This window comes from Chelonia mydas, chromosome 6 (genome assembly GCF_015237465.2).
Source record: "Chelonia mydas isolate rCheMyd1 chromosome 6, rCheMyd1.pri.v2, whole genome shotgun sequence".
Classification (NCBI taxonomy): domain Eukaryota; kingdom Metazoa; phylum Chordata; order Testudines; family Cheloniidae; genus Chelonia; species Chelonia mydas.
This window is the reverse complement of record NC_051246.2, coordinates 131,463,949-131,481,206: the sequence shown is the minus strand read 5'-3', so window position 1 is coordinate 131,481,206 and position 17,258 is coordinate 131,463,949.

Here is a 17,258-nt window from a genome sequence, read left to right as displayed (position 1 = left end):
TGTCCATTTGCTCTTCTTTTTCAGTCTCAGTTTTGTTTCCATCTCTCTCACTCCTTGTTGTGGTCTCATTACTTTTTGTCTACCTCAGTAACATCCACCCACCAGCTTACTCCCAAGAGTATTGGTCTGAAAAGAGAATTTCCATTCCATGGGCAAATCCAACATTTGTTTTTATTCCACATTGACGTGAACACTTTTTTCCACAACAGAAATCACACACACACAAAAATCAGTTTGGTGACATTAAATCATTTTGTCACAAAGTATCAAATCATTTTGTTTCAGTAAGGTAAACACTTTGTTTTGATGGTGTAAAAACATTATAAATTTTTCATTAATTTTATAAAAGTAAAATATTATCTTTTATATACTAGTCGACATGAAATTAATTGAAATTGTAAATTCAAAATAATACCATTGCCCCTTTTCAACCTGTGTGGCTAGTCAAAGTTCGGGAACCTGGGGACATTCCAGATGGAATCAGAAATTGATGGAATCTGCTATTTTCTATGATGCAATCTTCTTTATTTATAAGGAATGTACAAAGTCCTGTGTCTCTGAATGCAGAGGGAACCAAGGGTAAAAAGTTTCAGTTTCTTTGCTTACAGCCCCCAAGCCTCTTTAGCCAGCACTAGAACCAAAAGTGTTCTCTAGCCTTTTACAGGGTAACACTGTTTGCAGGCTTCTCCTGGGCTTTCTTGCCTCTCCTCTTTGGCCTGTTCTTGTCTGCTGTCAGTTTGTGTGTGCTCTCTCTTCCCCCTCCACTCCTGCCCCACACCTACCAAAACAATACCCAGCCAAAAGCTCCTGGGCAAGTTCACACACAGCTTTGTGTCTTAAGTGGGGGCTCTGCTTACAGCTAGGTTAGTTGAAAGGTGAGTTCACACCTATCAACTTCAATGGGGTTTTAACTCAACACATAACAAGGTTTCGCCCACCTCAGAATACTACATTTCAACATTATTAAAACAAGAAATTTGAAACAAGTCATTTTGTCATTTCCCCCACCAAAATATCATCAAAATTGGCACTTCCTGTGACATGGTTTGACATAGTTAGGTTGATGCAGTGCCAGGGTAGACACTGCATTGCTTACTTTGACTGTTGCTGCCTCTCAGAAGCTGTCCCACAATGCCCTACACTTACAAGTGCTCCTGGTGAGGACACGCACCAACTCAAGGAACATAGCCTTCTTCTTTCATATGGGTTGGGTAGGTAGCAATGAGTACGAATTTATAGCTGTATTTATATATATATATATACATATACACACACACACACACACACACACAATATTACAGGAGCATAGTGTGGACATGCAAAAGTGATTTAATTACTGCAGTGGCTGTACGTCGATGTAATTTAGGTCAACTTTATTCTGTAGTCAAGACTTGCCCTGAGTGCAACAGCTCTGCGAAGGCAGGGATCAGGGAGGAGCTGCCCAGCAATGGAAGGAGGGACTGTTAGGAGAAACTTGCAGACAGTGAAAGAAGTAGCTTTTGAGAGGAAGGAAACGAAGAAAGCCTGTGAAGCACATTGAAACAAATGGTACTCTGGGGACAGAAGCAGTCTGCGTGCTGAAAAGTAACAGGCTCCATTAACACTTGTGCTCTTCAGACTTCCATGATTTCAGGAACAGTAACCAGCGATCCCTTGAAAACATCTCATCAGGCACAGAGACGTCATCAGAAAAGAAAAGGGGTGGCAAGCTTTGTACACACGAGTCAAAAGAAAGCTGCTGCTGGCAGAAGAGCTGTAGGCTCCTGTTAGACCATGGTACTCAAAATACAGAGGATCATTTAATGGGGCTGCAATGGGCTGGATTAGGCTTGTAGGCCCTTCGCTCATAAATTGTAATACAAGGAATTGCCTCTTTGCAAGTGACCGCACACCCGTGCTATCCCAGCTGTACTGGCCGGTGCAGAGTGGGGATGGACCAGAGTGTTGCTCTTTCCCCACCACTCTCCAGATCAAAGTCTGTTTGGCCTGCGCCAGGGCATCTGGGAGGAATGCCATTCAGGGCACCCTCTAATCCAATGCTTTTTCAGATTTGTCAATGGTTGCCAATGCTCCAATAATAAAGGGATAGGGCTTTTAAATATGGAGTTTAAAAAATTCATCTTCACTTCCCGGACAAATTATAGCCCAGACAACGGTTTAAAATTATCTATTCCTTTCAAAAGGCTCTTTTATGCATGGATTGGAAATTATCTCTGTCATCCACAGACAAATCTTTGCAAATGTCACGGACTTCCAGAACCAGGCTGTAACAGAAGTTTGCTAGGCTGCTATGGGAAAAATTATTTGAATGTCATCAAGAAGAAAACATGGGAGATGTCTTATTGTCAATTTTAAAAGGCATTAAATTAAGTTCTGCAGCAGAGATCATTACAATTCATGCAGCCTAAACTGCAAATCATTATACTTGTAACAATGTCACCATAAACCTTTACAATGTTTTAGGTAACTTTTAAAAGCAGGGATTTTGTTAAATTAATGTATTCATTATGACCTTTTGGATGTTTCATTATTTGAAAAATCAAAGGATTCAATGGGGCAGGCAGTAATATGAGGTGGTGTATCTTTTCTTCTGAAAAACCATAAGGTTTTGTTAAAAAATTCTAAACAAAAATTTCAGTGGGAAATTTCAGACTGAAACCCGAGTAAAAATTTCTTTTTGGATTAATTTTGAATTGAAATTTTGAAAAACAGGTTTTGCAGAACTGAACAATTAGTGCAATGCTGGATTTCTCTCCTTCCTTTCTTGCCTCCAAACAGGATGGGATGAATGAAGTCTAGGGGGATTTCACTCACTCATTCCTTCCTGGTTTATTCTTTAAATTTTTTGTTGAGGAAAAAAAGCCCCTCAGAAACAAACACAGGTTTGTCAAGCCGCTCTAGCAACAATATACTCAGGCCAGCACCCTGGAAAATGTATTATAGGGACAATTCCTTCGAGAGAAACTAAATTACTGATGACAGGGCACAGCTCTTCCACCCTCATGCTGGTACTGCCGTTGAGCTCAGGCGTGAGTGAGAGACTACTCCGTGGGAGCAAGCGTGCCAGGATTTGGCTTACCCTAAGGGCCAGCTTGTGACTCCAAGCCCCTGGTAGGGAGGCCGCTTGCCCAGGATCATCCCTTTTTTGAGGTAGCTGTCCTGGGAAATCCTGGCATGTGCTGCCAGCTGCCCAGCTTTATGGGCTCAGGATCATCCTCTGGTGCTGAGGTGAAGCCCCGGCACTAGTGTTTTATTGCCTCATTTTGCTGCACTCATGCAAGACAACAGAATCAGGTCCATTGTTCCCAAGCCAGGCCCCATGGGTCTGACTCTGCCCTCTCTCGTGTGGTGTAAACCAGGGATAACTGAACTGACTTCACTGGAGTTTTCCACCTGTTCTACACAGGGCTGAGCTCAAACTCAGGCCCGGTGCCTCAGGGGCAGGAGAAGAAGTCCTAGTGGCTTCTGCTACACCAGTGGAAAGGGAACTGGAGGCCTTGCCCTCCCCTCCTTGCCAAGCCCTGCCAGCTAGTGTAGAGAGTCAGGACATGGCTGTCCTCTCCCCTCTTTGGGGATGCCAGCAGTCATGCTAGCCCCTGATCAGAAGGAGCTGAGAGAGGCTTCCAGCACCATCCTGCCATAGCTTGCCCTCATTTCGCCTGTCTCATTTCTAGGCCTCACTTCCCAAATCTAACTAGTATTATTGTCACATCACCAGCTTTATCTACAGGGATTTACCTCAGCTTTCAGGGCTAGAGCAGTCCCAGTGTCTCTTCCAAACAAAGGTTTTAGGCCTTAAAGAAAGATTAAGTCACTCTGCCCTGATGGGAATTCTGCATGTTCAAGGCGCTATTATACCTAAGAGACAAGATAGTAACAGACACCTACTAGGCCCTGCACTCTCTCCAGCTGTCCTATCAGATATGGAGACAGCTTACTGCCCAGTAATTTCAGCTTTACGTGGTATAAATTGATTCAAAGTGTGCGATGTTTGCTGTGGCTTTCGGAGTGATAAGGCTGTTGATACAGAGGTGCTGACAGTAGATATGTTTTACTATTGAGTTCTCAGAAATAGCCATGCTGTGCTGGCAGAAGAATGAGCCAGGACTGTTAAAAACATGGGACAGTATGCTGGAAAGCTGCCACAACCGCTGGCTTGGGGAGAAAGAGAAGGAAGTTTATTCTCTTTTCAGAGATTTGTTGAAACAAGGGGATCCTAAACATTTCACAGGTGGGCAGAAAAGCCCCGTTATCAAAGAAAACCTGTCAGCTACATAAAGGGAAGGACAACATGGCAGGTGCTGTTGGAAATCTGGACTCACTCCATTCAGTTCAATACAATCCTGCCCAGGATATTTACAATCAGCTGTATGAGAAGCATGCTAACCCCTGGCCAAGGGCTCCAGGACACAGAGCTGACTTGAGGAAGGATGGGCTTGTGCCTAAGGCACTGGATCTGGACTCAGCAGGCTCAATACTTGGCTTTGCCAGAGACTCCCTTGGGTAAATCACAGGAGGTCGTGCTTTCAAGTGCACTCAGCTCTCCTTGTAGACGTGGCCCTAGATATCACAACTACCAAATTTTGCCAGCACAAGTAATGTCGGCATAAAGCCACTGCAGTTAGTATATTGCTTGTGTGCATTCATACGTGGCTCCTTGCATCGGCAGGGCACGTACTCACCAGGAGCGATTGTGTCAGTGCACAGTCACAGTCCGGTGAACCAGGAGTAGGTATACCAGTGTACATCCCACACTGTCTTTTGTGTAGTTTTGGCAATGTCTGGTGGGGCAGAAACGACTCATGCAGGGGTGACTGCGAGCAAGGGGCAACATCCCATAATTAAGTGTTCTCCCCCTCGTAATATCTTTACTCCATAATTGTTGTGCCTATTTTCAGTTTCCCATGAACCCGCGTGGGACTTGTCCCGGTCTACCACCTCGGACAGAAGCATGGCTCCTGCGCCGTTCTGTGCTATTGTCATGAGCGTTGCAAGCACAGGGCGCGCGACCTGCCGCTATTTGCGGAGCCCCAAGAACCGCCGCAGGGAACGTGAGGGTTTCCTTGTGATCATTGTGTGGTGGGTGTAGCAAGAATCAATTCAAGGTTGTTGGTGGTGTTTGCAGAGCACCTACAGATGGTGGCACACCTTCTGGGCCCAAGAAACAGGTGCTGACGGGCGGGCTCTCATCATAATGCAGGCTTGGGATGATGAGCAGTGGATACAGAGCTTTCAGTTGCACAAGGCTACGTTCCTGGATCTGTCTCAAGCTCGTCCCAGCCATCCAGCACAGGGACACCAAACTTAGGGCTGTACTGACAGTGGAGAAGCATGTGGTGATCACCCTGTGGCACTTGTAACACTGGATTGCTATAGGATGACCAGACTTCCCAATAAAATCGGGACGGTTCCGATTTTTAGTTCTTTGTCCCGCGTCCCGACCGACGCACGGTCAGGATGCCATTTGTCCCGATATTGCGGCTTTGGCCACTATGGCAGTTTTTTTGCTTTGGCAACCCGGCTCCGGCGTTTTTTTTTTTTTTTTTTTTTGCGCTTCCCCCATGTGTCCCGATATTTTGTCCTTTTCATCTGGTCACCCTAGATTGCTACCAGTCAGAGGGAGGTCATTTTGGAGTGGGAAAATCCACCGTGGGGGCCACTGTGATGCAAGCATGCAGCGCAATTAATTGTCTCCTGCTACACAGGACTGTGACTCTCGGCCCTGTGTAGCACATAGTGGATGGTTTTGCAGCAATCCTGTGATAAATAAACAGGGGGGTAGCTCCCTTTGATGAACACCCAGCCAGCCAGTTCGCTGTAAAATCCCTCTTGGTAGCTGTTCTTTACTTGCTTTACCTGTAAAGGGTTAAAAAGTCCCCCAGGTAAAGAGAAAAAAAGGGGGGCACCTGATCAAAACAGCAAATGGGAAGGTAGAACTTTTCAAAATTGGGAAATAAACTTTGCCTTTGTCTGTTGTTCTCTGGGCTGGAGGGACAGAGCAACCATGCTGTAAGCAGCTTAAGCCAAGTATGATCATATTTCATCAGATCATGCCTAGAACTACTTATCTGAACTCCAATGTGTCCGTAGATCTGAGTGTTTAGCTGGACGCGATCAGGGTTACTTATTTTATTTCTCATTGGTTTGTGAACTCCTCTGTGCTAACCCCAGATGCTTTTGTTTGCTTGTAACCTTTAAGCTGAACCCCCAAGAAAGCTATTTTGGGTGCTTGATTTTTGGAATTGATCTTTTAAAATCTAGCAAAAGCCTAAATTCCAGATGGATTTTCTTTCTTTTTGTTTTTAATAAAATTTACTTTTTAAGGACAGGATTGGATTTTTGTGTCCTAAGAGGTTTGTGCATGTTTGATCAGCTGGTAGCCACAGCTAATTTCCTATGTTTCTTTCTCAGCTCTTCCCCAAAGGAGGTGGGAGTGAAGGGGCTTGAGGGTACCCCACAGGGAGAAATTCTCAAGTGCTCCTTCCTGGATTCAAAGGGGTTTTTTTGCATTTGAGTGGTGGCAGCGTTTACCTAGCCAAGGTCAGAGAAAAGCTGTAACCTTGGGAGTTTAATACAAGCCTGGAGTGGCAAGTGTTAATTTTTAAAATCCTTGCGGGCCCCACTTCTGCACTCGGAGTGACAGAGTGGGGATTCAGCCTTGACAGGTCAAGTGCCTAATTTTTTTTCCTTTACCTGGGGGACTTTTCAGCCCTTTACAGGTAAAGTAAGTAAAGAACAGCTACCAAAAGGGATTTTACAGCTAACTGGCTTTTCATCAAAGGGAGCTATCCCCCCCTTTTATTTATCACAAATGTTGTTGCCAGACTGCAGTAGAGCAATAGACCGCATCCATCCCTCACAGCAGGTGGCCTCAGAGCACCTTGTCCCAGTGTACATCAACCGAAAGAGCTGCTTTTCCATGGCTATGCAAGCATTAATGCAGGGATGGGCAAACTTTTTGGCCCGAGGGCCACATCGGGGTGCAAAACTGTATGGAGGGCTGGGTAGGGAAGGCTGTGCCTCCTCAAATAGCCTGGCCCCTGCCCCCATCCCACTTCCCTCCCTGTGACTGCCCCCTCAGAAACCCCCCATGCAACCCCCCCCCCCACTCCTTGTCCCCTGACCATCCCCTCCCAGGACCCCCTCCCATAACTGCCCCCCGGGACCCCCTCATCTAACCCCCCCCATTTCCCATCCCCTTCCCCCCCAAACCTCCATCCCATCCAACCACCCTCTGCTCCCTGTCCCCTGACTGCCCCCCAGACCCCCTACCCCTTACCCAACCCTCTTACCATGCTGCTCAGAGCAGCATGTCTGGCAGCCATGCCGCCCGGCCAGAGCTAGACACGCTGCTGCTCTGCGCTGGAGGAGTGTGCAGCCCTGCCACGCAGAGCACTGCCCACGTGGCTGCGGGGGAAGGGAAACAGCGGGGGAGGGGCCGGGGGGTTAGACTCCAGGGCCAGGAGCTCAGGGGCTGGACAGGATGGTCCTGTGGGCTGGATGTGGCCTGTGGGCTGTAGTTTGCCCATCTCTGCATTAATGCATCACTGTGGACGCTTCACTGACATCAGTGATGGCTGGTCAGGGAAGGTGCATGACACTCAGTGCTGAAATGCCAGCAGTGATCCTGGGAACCCAGCCTACCCCTTGCTCCTCTGGCTCATGAAGCTGCACGCCGGCCATCTCAACAGCACTAAGGAAAAATTCAGCTACTGGTTCAGCAAATGCAGAATGACAGCTGTGTGCTCTTGGTAGACTGAAAGGACGCTGGTGTTGTTCACTCAATGGACTGGATCTCAGTCAGAAAAATATCCCAATGGTTGTAGCTGCCTGTTGTGTCCTGCATAGTGTCTGTGAAGCAAAGAGTGCAATCTTGCTGCAGAAGTGGAGAGGCTGTCTGCTTAGGTTTAGCAGCCAAATACAAGGGCTATCAGATTAGCTCAAGAAGAAGCTATATAGTTAGGAAGCTTTAAAAGATCACTAACTATATCTGTGCCTATGTCACTGCCAGTACAGCTAATAATGTTGGGGTGCTTGCTGTACATTTATGACAACTGCACTGTTTGGGTTGTGAGTGTACAAGACCTCTACTTTCACTGCCTGCAGGCATTATACATCAGGTGTGATAAACTAATAAAGATGAATAAATTTCAAAACAAAAGAGTTTTATTCACTTTTGAAAACAGTTCCCCCTCACCCACCTCTCTTGAGTGCCCCCTCTCTGGCCAATACTTGCTTTCAATCCCTCAGTTTTGAATGGGGCACAACCTGCCTCTTGTGGGCACCCCTTTTCTGGTCAGTTGTCAGCCTGCTTTTCTTTCAGTTCTTACAATGGGTGGCACTCACCTCTCATGAGCACCCTCCCGGCCAATGGTACTTTCAGCAGGTCTTCAGTGACTCAGCTTTCCAGCTGAGTCACATACACTTCCCCCCAGGGTACACAGTCTCTAGTTCTTGCTCTGGTAAGGGGCCATAGCACGAAAGCTTCCTTCCTGGAGACACTGCCTTCTTTAACAGCCCAACGGGGGCCCATCACAGTACCCTCAGTTGGCGTCCTTTTGGCAGCCTTCCCCAAGCTCAGTCTTCAACCAGCCCAGCGGGGCCCATCACGGTATCCTCACCCAGTCTGGCAAGGCTCTGGGCTCAGTCCCCGGGCTCAGTCCCCTGGGCTCAGCCTGCCCTCGCTCACCTGTCCACGGTCCTGCTGCTCTTCCAGCCAGCCCAGCACCTGGTCTTCAGCAGGCTTCCCTGGGCTCAGTCCTGCCTGCAGTGAGCTGTCCGCGGTCCTGCTGCTCTTCCAGCCAGCCAGCGGATCTTCCCTCTTTGAGCTCCAGGCAGCAACTGATGCTCTGCCTCTGCTGCTTCCTTTCATATGGCACTTCTGGCTCCTCATTCGTCACTCCAGCAGCCCCTCTAATTGGCTGTTCCCCTGAAGCCACTCTACGCTGCCTGAAGGACTTCCCCACTGCTCTTTTATGGGGGCAGGGTGAGGCAGGGCTGCAAGGCCTCCAGCAAGGGACCTCCGGACCAAGTCCACCCCGTCACAGAGTCTTAATAAAATAGGAAGGAACCTTGACGTCCATTGTAGCTACACATACACTGACCTGCGAGAGCCACAGCTGTACATGTGACAGCGAGGTTGCCCAGGCTTTCCCCCACTGTGGAGTGGTAGGGGTAGGTGTGTGCGGGCCCTGAGGACATGTGGAGTGCTGAGGGGGTGCTATGGTGCAGTTCTCCACAGATTGCAATGGAAGTCGAGCCTGGGATTGTTGAATCTGGAGGTCCACAAGAATCTGCAGCATTTATGTCCACTGATGGAAAAGCTGCATTGCATCCTGGTGCATCCCCCTCTCCTTTTCCTGTGCCTCTCTCCTGTCTGCTTTTTCCTTTTCTAGGCTGTCTGCAATATTTACCCTGCAGGCCCTGATCACGGTCTGCAGGATCTCACAGAACATGTCCTCCCATGTCATCTTTTCTCTCCTCCTTACCTGGGTCAGTCGTTCTGCTGGTGTGCAGGGAGTACTCCTCAAGGCCGCAGTGGCCCCAGTTACAGACCAAACACGAACACCATTGTCAATAGAGTAAGAAACAGAAATCGAAACTCAACATTCCGAACTGCCCCCTCCCCTTGCTCCCCTAACGCGTTAAACAAGACATGCTTATTGGCACTTCTGCTTCAGACTGCTTGTCCACGGTACCACTCTCAGCCCTAACCCTGATGAGTATGAACCGCCATGGGTGAGGGAAATGAGGAGGGAATTGCTCGGTTGCATGAAACTCTGAGCACAGGGCATCGTCAGTGAACACTGACACCATTTCCCACAGCCAGTGGTGAGTTTAGCTGACATCTTGCATCAGAGAATAACAAGGGCAGAGAAAGCACGTCTGCTGCTGGCATCCTGAAGTCGCCCAGGCCTCTGAGCCACTAGGCTATGTACAGGAATTGTGCCTGCTGACGTTACTGCCCTCTGGCGTGGGAAAGCGTACTACCACAGAGGAAGAAATGAGGCTGCCCTGCCTAGAAACCATCAGACAAGGATTGCAGAAATGTCAGCGAGATCTCTCAGGAGGATTCACAAGACATCCCTGTGCATATAAACAAACTGCTCTGCATGCCACCTTCCCCCACCTCTTCCCCCACCCCAAGGGAATTAAAAGCAGTAGCAACTCTGTTTCTCTTGGTTGTTTCCCTACCTCTTCTAGTATGAATAAACTAATGAAAAATCAATAGCTGTGTCCTGCTAATTAATTTTTTGGGGGGAAGAAGCATCACTGTAATGGGAAATTTATTTACACACTTATGCGAGGTTCCTTCCCCTGCATCGGGCTCATATGTGCTCGACTGGTGGGACTGGCTGGACTGTGTTGGAGCCAAAAAAGGGTCCTGGCTCGTGGCACAACTGGGCTTCCTGGTCACCTGTCCTCTATCCTCTTCCTCTTCCTTCTCCTCCTCACTGTTCATGGCAGGGACCTCTGCTTCGGTCTCCTCAGAGGTGCCCATGGTGGTGTGCAGGGCGATGGTGGGCTCTCCACCAAGTATGGCATGCAGCTCTTTGTAAAAAGTGGCAGGTCTGTGGCACAGCACTGGATCAACTGTTGGCCTCCCTGGCCTTCTGGTCTGCCTGCTGCGGATCCGTGTGTAGGTCACGTGATCTGGCTCGTTACGTGCCCTGATCTCAGTGGAAGCGTATTGATTCATACAGTCAGATCAGTCATATAAAGGCTATGCACCAGCCAAACACAGCTTCCTCCCCAGCTCATGCCAAGGTTTACAGGTCTGCCAACCTTTGTGAGTTCAGACAGATCTTGAATCATGGATTCCATTTTCCTTTATGAATGGAGGATGTTGCTGTATTTTTTTATTGCAATGTTGGGGGGGATGGGGACTGATAATTAAAGAGCAGAAGAGGCAACCACCGTTCAACAGAGAATAAAAGGTGAAGAATTGCTAACAATGAATGAAGACACTCCGCGCCAGGATCTGGGCTCATCATTTTCTTTTATTAGGCTGATAAAGCTGGCTATGGAGTCTTGCTTACAAGCCATAGCAGTTTACAGATGTTCCATTAGCTACAGGAGGGCCCCGTGATTGTTCCCTGAATGCTCGGTTAATTCACAGCCATATGCTGCGCTCAGCCCCGTACTGCAGCGTGAAGGAAGCTGTGCTGTGTTATTTGGAAGGGAGACAGTGAGCCCCTGTGTGGATTACAGAATGCCACATGCCCAGCAGGGGAAATGCCACGAGAGTTGCACGGGAGGCTGCTGAGCCTGTGAGCCAAAGCGAGCAGGAGGAGTCAGTCAGAGGGTTGCCCCAGGAAAGTAATGGCAGTGGTGGGACCCAACTTGTGATGCATGTGAAAGGAACACTGGGAGGGTGGAAAAGGCAGGTGTGCAGGTGTAACGATGCTGGTTCTGGTGGGACCCAAATGAGAGTGCCAATTCAGTACAAATTGCTTAAAGCAGGGCAGTTACAGCCCAAGGCTGGGGTTTTTCCATCTCTAAGGCAAACCAAACCAGCCAGACAGAGAGGACTTTGATTTTATCCCACTGGCTAACCACAAGTCACACAAGCAATTCCCTTAAACACTCCAGTTTCCCAGTATCACCACCAGTGCCACTCGTTAAGGGGATAAACGGTTATAGAAACCAATACCCCAGTAAAAGAAAAAAGGTTCTCTTGATCCCAAAGAACCAAGCGCCAGACCCAGGTCAATATACAAGTTAGATCTTACCCACAAATCACACTGTTGCCAATACTTTAGGATCTAAAATCTAAAGGTTTATTCATAAAAGGAAAAAGATAGAGATGAGAGCTAGAATTGGTTCAATGGAATCAATGACATACAGTGATGGCAAAGTTCTTGGTTCAGGCTTGTAGCAGTGACGGAATAAACTGCAGATTCAAATCAAGTCTCTGGAGAACATCCCCAGCTGGGATGGGTCATCAGTCCTTGTGTAGAGCTTCCGTTTGTAGCAAAGTCCCTCCAGAGGTATGAAGCAGGATTGAAGACAAGATGGAGATGAGGCTTCAGCCTTTTATAGTCTTTTCCAGGTGTAAGAACACCTCTTTGTTCTCATTGTGGAAAATTACAGCAAAATGAAGTTTGGAGTCACATGGGCAAGGCCCTGCATATTTTGCTGAGTCACAAGGCGTGTCTGCCTTCTCTCAATCGGTCAGTTGTATAGCTGATGGTCCTTAATGGGCCATCCAGCAGGCTAGGCAGAGCTGACACCAACTTGTCTGGGGTGTCACCCAGAAGCACAGCACACGTTTGAACTACAGACAGTATAGAGCCAATATTCATAACTTTAACTACAAAAATGATACACACATATAGACAGCATCATCCTAACCAGCAAACCCTAACCTTGTCTTAGACACCTCATTTGACCCCCTTTATATAAGATTTGGTGCCACTACAGGACTTTGGTTGCAACAATGATCTACATGGTTACAGAATCTGTCAATAACATCTCAGCGGGCATCGCTCTGCCAGGCAGATCAGAGGAGCCAATGCTGGTCCCTCTTGTGCATCATACAAAGGCCAGAGCACAGCCGTAGCTGGAGCCTGGGGATGTTGCCTGCTGGGCCCACCCTGCATAGGATGGTGCTTGCAGGGAGTTCCTTGTTCCTTGCCATGCCCTTGCTTCCTCCACAGCGCTCAGAGCATTCCCTTCTGTCAGCATGCTGCCGTGAGGGTTTCTTTCCTGGTTCTAGTGCTTATTTTTTTCCCCTCTCTTACCCACTACTGTGCCAGTCTCCATGGAGGTGGAGCATGTTGCCTATGACAACAGCTAGAACAAAAATACATATTTAATCTGGAAGCTACAGCTTTCAAAAGAGCCAGTTCCCCAGTTCCTTCCAAAACGTCACATGCTTGCAAAATTATCTACAAATGAGTTTTAACTTACTAGGCCAAATTACACAGTGGTTCATCCTGCCATTCCAGTCCTCCAACTTCCGAGATATAGACAGTGCACAAGAAAATACAGCATTTGTCCTACTAGTTTTGTTACTTCAAGAGAAATAATGAAGAGCAGCAAGCATTTCCCTGGGCTTGATCTTTACATTGCAATCTTTTTGCAGGTGATACTGGAGGTTTGCAAACCACAAGAAGGACAGTACTTTAAACCACAGCCAGAAATTTCCCAGAAAATTCCATCCTGCACAGACAGTCACATAGCGAGGGCTCTTGTTCTGACTGCTCGGGCCACTATCATTCCTCAAAGATTTAAATCCTGTGTTACCTCTGAAATGTTGGGTGCGTCCTACGAATAAAGCTATGATGAGCCACTCAGTCACAGCCCTTTCGAATTTAAGAAGAGCAAGATACTGAAATATTTATCATAGAATCATAGAAGATTAGGGTTGGAAGAGACCTCAGGAGGTCATCTAGTCCAAGCCCCTGCTAAAGGCGGGACCAACACCAACTAAATCATTCCAGCCAGGGCTTTGTCAAGCTGGGCCTTAAAAACCTCTAAGGATGGAGATTCCACCACCTCCCTAGGGAACCCATTCCAGTGCTTCGCCACTCTCCTAGGAAATAGTGTTTCCTAATATCCAACCTAGACCTCCCGCACTGCAACTTGAGACCATTGCTCCTTGTTCTGTCACTGCCACCACTGAGAACAGCCGAGCTCCATCCTCTCTGGAACCCCCCTTCAGGTAGTTGAAGGCTGCTATCAAATCCCCCCTCACTCTTCTCTTCTGCAGACTAAACAAGCCCAGTTCCCGCAGCCTCTCCTCATAGGTCATGTGTTCCAGCCCCCTAATCATTTTTTTGCCCTCTGCTGGACTCTCTCCAATTTTTCCACATCCTTCTGTAGTGGGGGCACCAAAACTGGACACAGTACTCCAAGTGTGGCCTCACCAATGCCGAATAGAGGGGAATAACCACTTCCCTCGATCTGCTGGCAATGTTCCTACTAATGCAGCCCAATATGGCATTAGTCTTCTTGGCAACAAGGGAGCACTCCTGACCCATATCCAGCTTCTCGTCCACTGCAATCCCCAGGTCCTTTTCTGCAGAACTGTTGGTTAGCCATTTGGTCCCTAGTCTGTAGTGGTGCATGGGATTCTCCCTTCCTAAGTGCAGAACTCTGCACTTGTCCTTGTTGAACCTCATCAGATTTCTTTTGGCCTAATCCTCTAATGTGTCTAGGTCACTCTGGACCCTATCCCTGCCCTCCAGCATATCTACCACTCCCCTTAGCTTAGTGTCATCTGCAAACTTGCTGAGGGTGCAATCCATCCCATCCTGGTTAAATGAAACCGGTCCCAAGACCAACCCCTGGGGTATTCCACTTGATACTGGCTGCCAACTAGACATGGAGCCATTGATCACTACCCATTGAGCCCGACAATCTAGCCAACTTTCTATCCACCTTATAGTCCATTCATCCAATCCATACTTTTTTAATTTGGTGGCAGGAATACTGCGGGAGACCGTATCAAAAGCTTTGCTAAAGTCAAGGTATATCACATCCACTGCTTTCCCCATATCCACAGAGCCAGTTATCTCATCATAGAAGGCAATCGGGTTGGTCAGGCATGACTTGCCCTTGGTGAATCCATGTTGACTGTTCCTGATCACCTTCTTCTTCTCCAAGTGCTTCAAAATGGTTTCCTTGAGGACCTGCTCCATGATTTTTCCAGGAACTGAGGTGAGGCTGACCAGTCTGTAGTTCCCTGGGTTATCCTTCTTCCCTTTTTTAAAGATGGGCACTATATTTGCCTTTTTCCAATCATCTGTGAGGGTCCTAAACTCAACCATCTCATGGTCACTGCTGCTCACGTTGCCACCCACTTCTACTTCCCCTACCAATTCTTCCCACAGTGATCTAGTGTGATATAAATTCTGATGTAAAATGGCTTTCCATAGGAGTTCCAGTGGAACCTAGCTATTACTTAAGGAACTGTGTGCCACTATCTTCATGTTACCAATTCCTATTTTGGGATCTCTTAAAGGCAGGGCTTCAAGGACAGGAAGCTAGATGAGACAGACCATACAGAAAACCACCAGTAGAATTTTGACATCTGGAACTGGCAATCTGTTTGAGAAGTTCCCAGAAAACCTATTTAATTTACATAGCAGTATAAGAGCAGCTCTGAAGATTGGAATTTTCTTTATATTTGCATAGCCTGCCATCAACTGTGAACTGTAATATTAATGTGATTAGATTAATGTATTCATCCCAAGATATATTTGTGCATCAGTTGCCATTTATTCAATATTAAGATATGATTTATAAAAGCCTCAGAAGTATTGAATCAGTAAGTGCTATAGCAGTACAGTACTGTCAAGTGTATTCAATGCAAATAAAAGAGGGCTTCCATGCTCCCGCACTATGCAGGGTCGCACCACTGGTTAAATGGTAGAGGGAGTAGCTGAGAATTCTTGTAGAGACTGATTGCATACTGGTGCCACTGCACAAGGCAAGAATTTTTGGACCCTCTTTGTGAATATTACTCATCATGCTGCATGGATGACAACAGATCCAACTACTTTACTTTCCAACAGAGGTAGTAGGGGAATATTTGACTTTAACTATAAACCCTGCACCGCTATTAGCCAGGCCTATGGGACCTTAACGTGAATTACTGTCACTAACCCGAGACCTCGGTAGCTTACCCAACACAGGGCTCTGGTTGGCACCAGTGAAAAATCCATGCACTGCTGCTAACACATCATTATTATGCAACATGATCTAATGGAAAGGGTTTGATGTTCCTGAATAAAAAGTTTTCTGGATTTCTGTTCCACGAAACATTTAGAAATATTGCCTTTTTCTTTTGATTGGGAATGAAAACACATTTTGGAACATTGGAATTTCCTGCAGGACAGAAATTCTATTTTCCAACCAGCCCTACCTGAAGCCTTTTGGATATACGTGCTGTTTGCCTCAGGGACAGCAGACATCATGCAACTGGTATTGTTGTTTCTGTGACTTTGTGAGGATTAGAACAGGTTGTTGAGTTCCCCATGCCATGTGATGTGAGATACACAGCACTGCATTTGGCTTGCAACATCAAAACAAACAGGAAGAAGTGACAACAGCCTCATGAAATCTCCACTCATTGCCTGAAATATCAGACATGTCCATGCCTGGCCCTCACTCTACAGAGGATGCTCCTAGTTCCAGAGTCCCTGGCCACTGAAAACATTTAGGAATCTCACCCTGGATCACAGAGCAATATAGGTTAATAGATTCCAAGGCCAGAAGGGACAACTCTGATCGTCTAGTCTGACCTCCTATATAAAACAGGCCAGAGAATTCCTTTCGAACTAGAGCATATAACTAAAAAAAACCCCTCCAATCTTGATTTAAACATTGCTAGTGCTGGAGAATCTACCAAACCCTTGGTAAATTGTTCTAATGGTTAATTACCCTCAGACTTACTTCCAGTCTGAATTTGTCTAACTTCATCTTCCAGCCATTGGATCGTGTCAGACCTTTGTCAGCTAGATTAAAGATCCCATTTTCAAATATTTGTTCCCTATGTAGATACTTACATATTGTGATCAAGTCACCCTTTAACCATCTGTAAGGTTATGCATTTAGGGATTAATAACAAGAATTTTAGTTATAAGCTGGGGATGCATCAATTAGAAGTAACGGAGGAGGAGAAGGACCTCGGAGTATTGGTTGATCATAGGATGACTATGAGCCGCCAATGCGATATGGCCGTGAGAAAAGCTCTAGTGGTCTTGGGATGCATCAGGAGAGGTATTTCCAGTAGGGATAAGGAGGTTTGAGTACCATTATACAAGGCACTGGTGAGACCTCACCTGGAATACTGTGTGCAGTTCTGGTCTCCCATGTTTAAGAAGGATGAATTCAAACTGGAACAGGTACAGAGAAGGGCTACTCGGATGATCCAAGCAATGGAAAACCTGTCTTATGAAAGGAGACTCAAGGAGCTTGGCTTGTTTAGCCTAACTAAAAGAAGGTTGAGGGGAGATATGATTGCTCTCTATAAATATATCAGAGGGATAAATACCGGAGAGGGAGAGGAATTATTTAAGCTCAGTACCAGTGTGGACACAAGAATAAATGGATATAAACTGGCCATCGGGAAGTTTAGACTTGACATTAGACGAAGGTTTCTAACCATCAGAGGAGTGAAGTTTTGGAATAGCCTTCTAAGGGAAGCAGTGAGGACAAAAGACCTATCTGGCTTCAAGATTAAACTTGATAAGTTTATGGAGGAGATGGTATGATGGGATAACATAATTTTGATAATTAATTGATCTTTA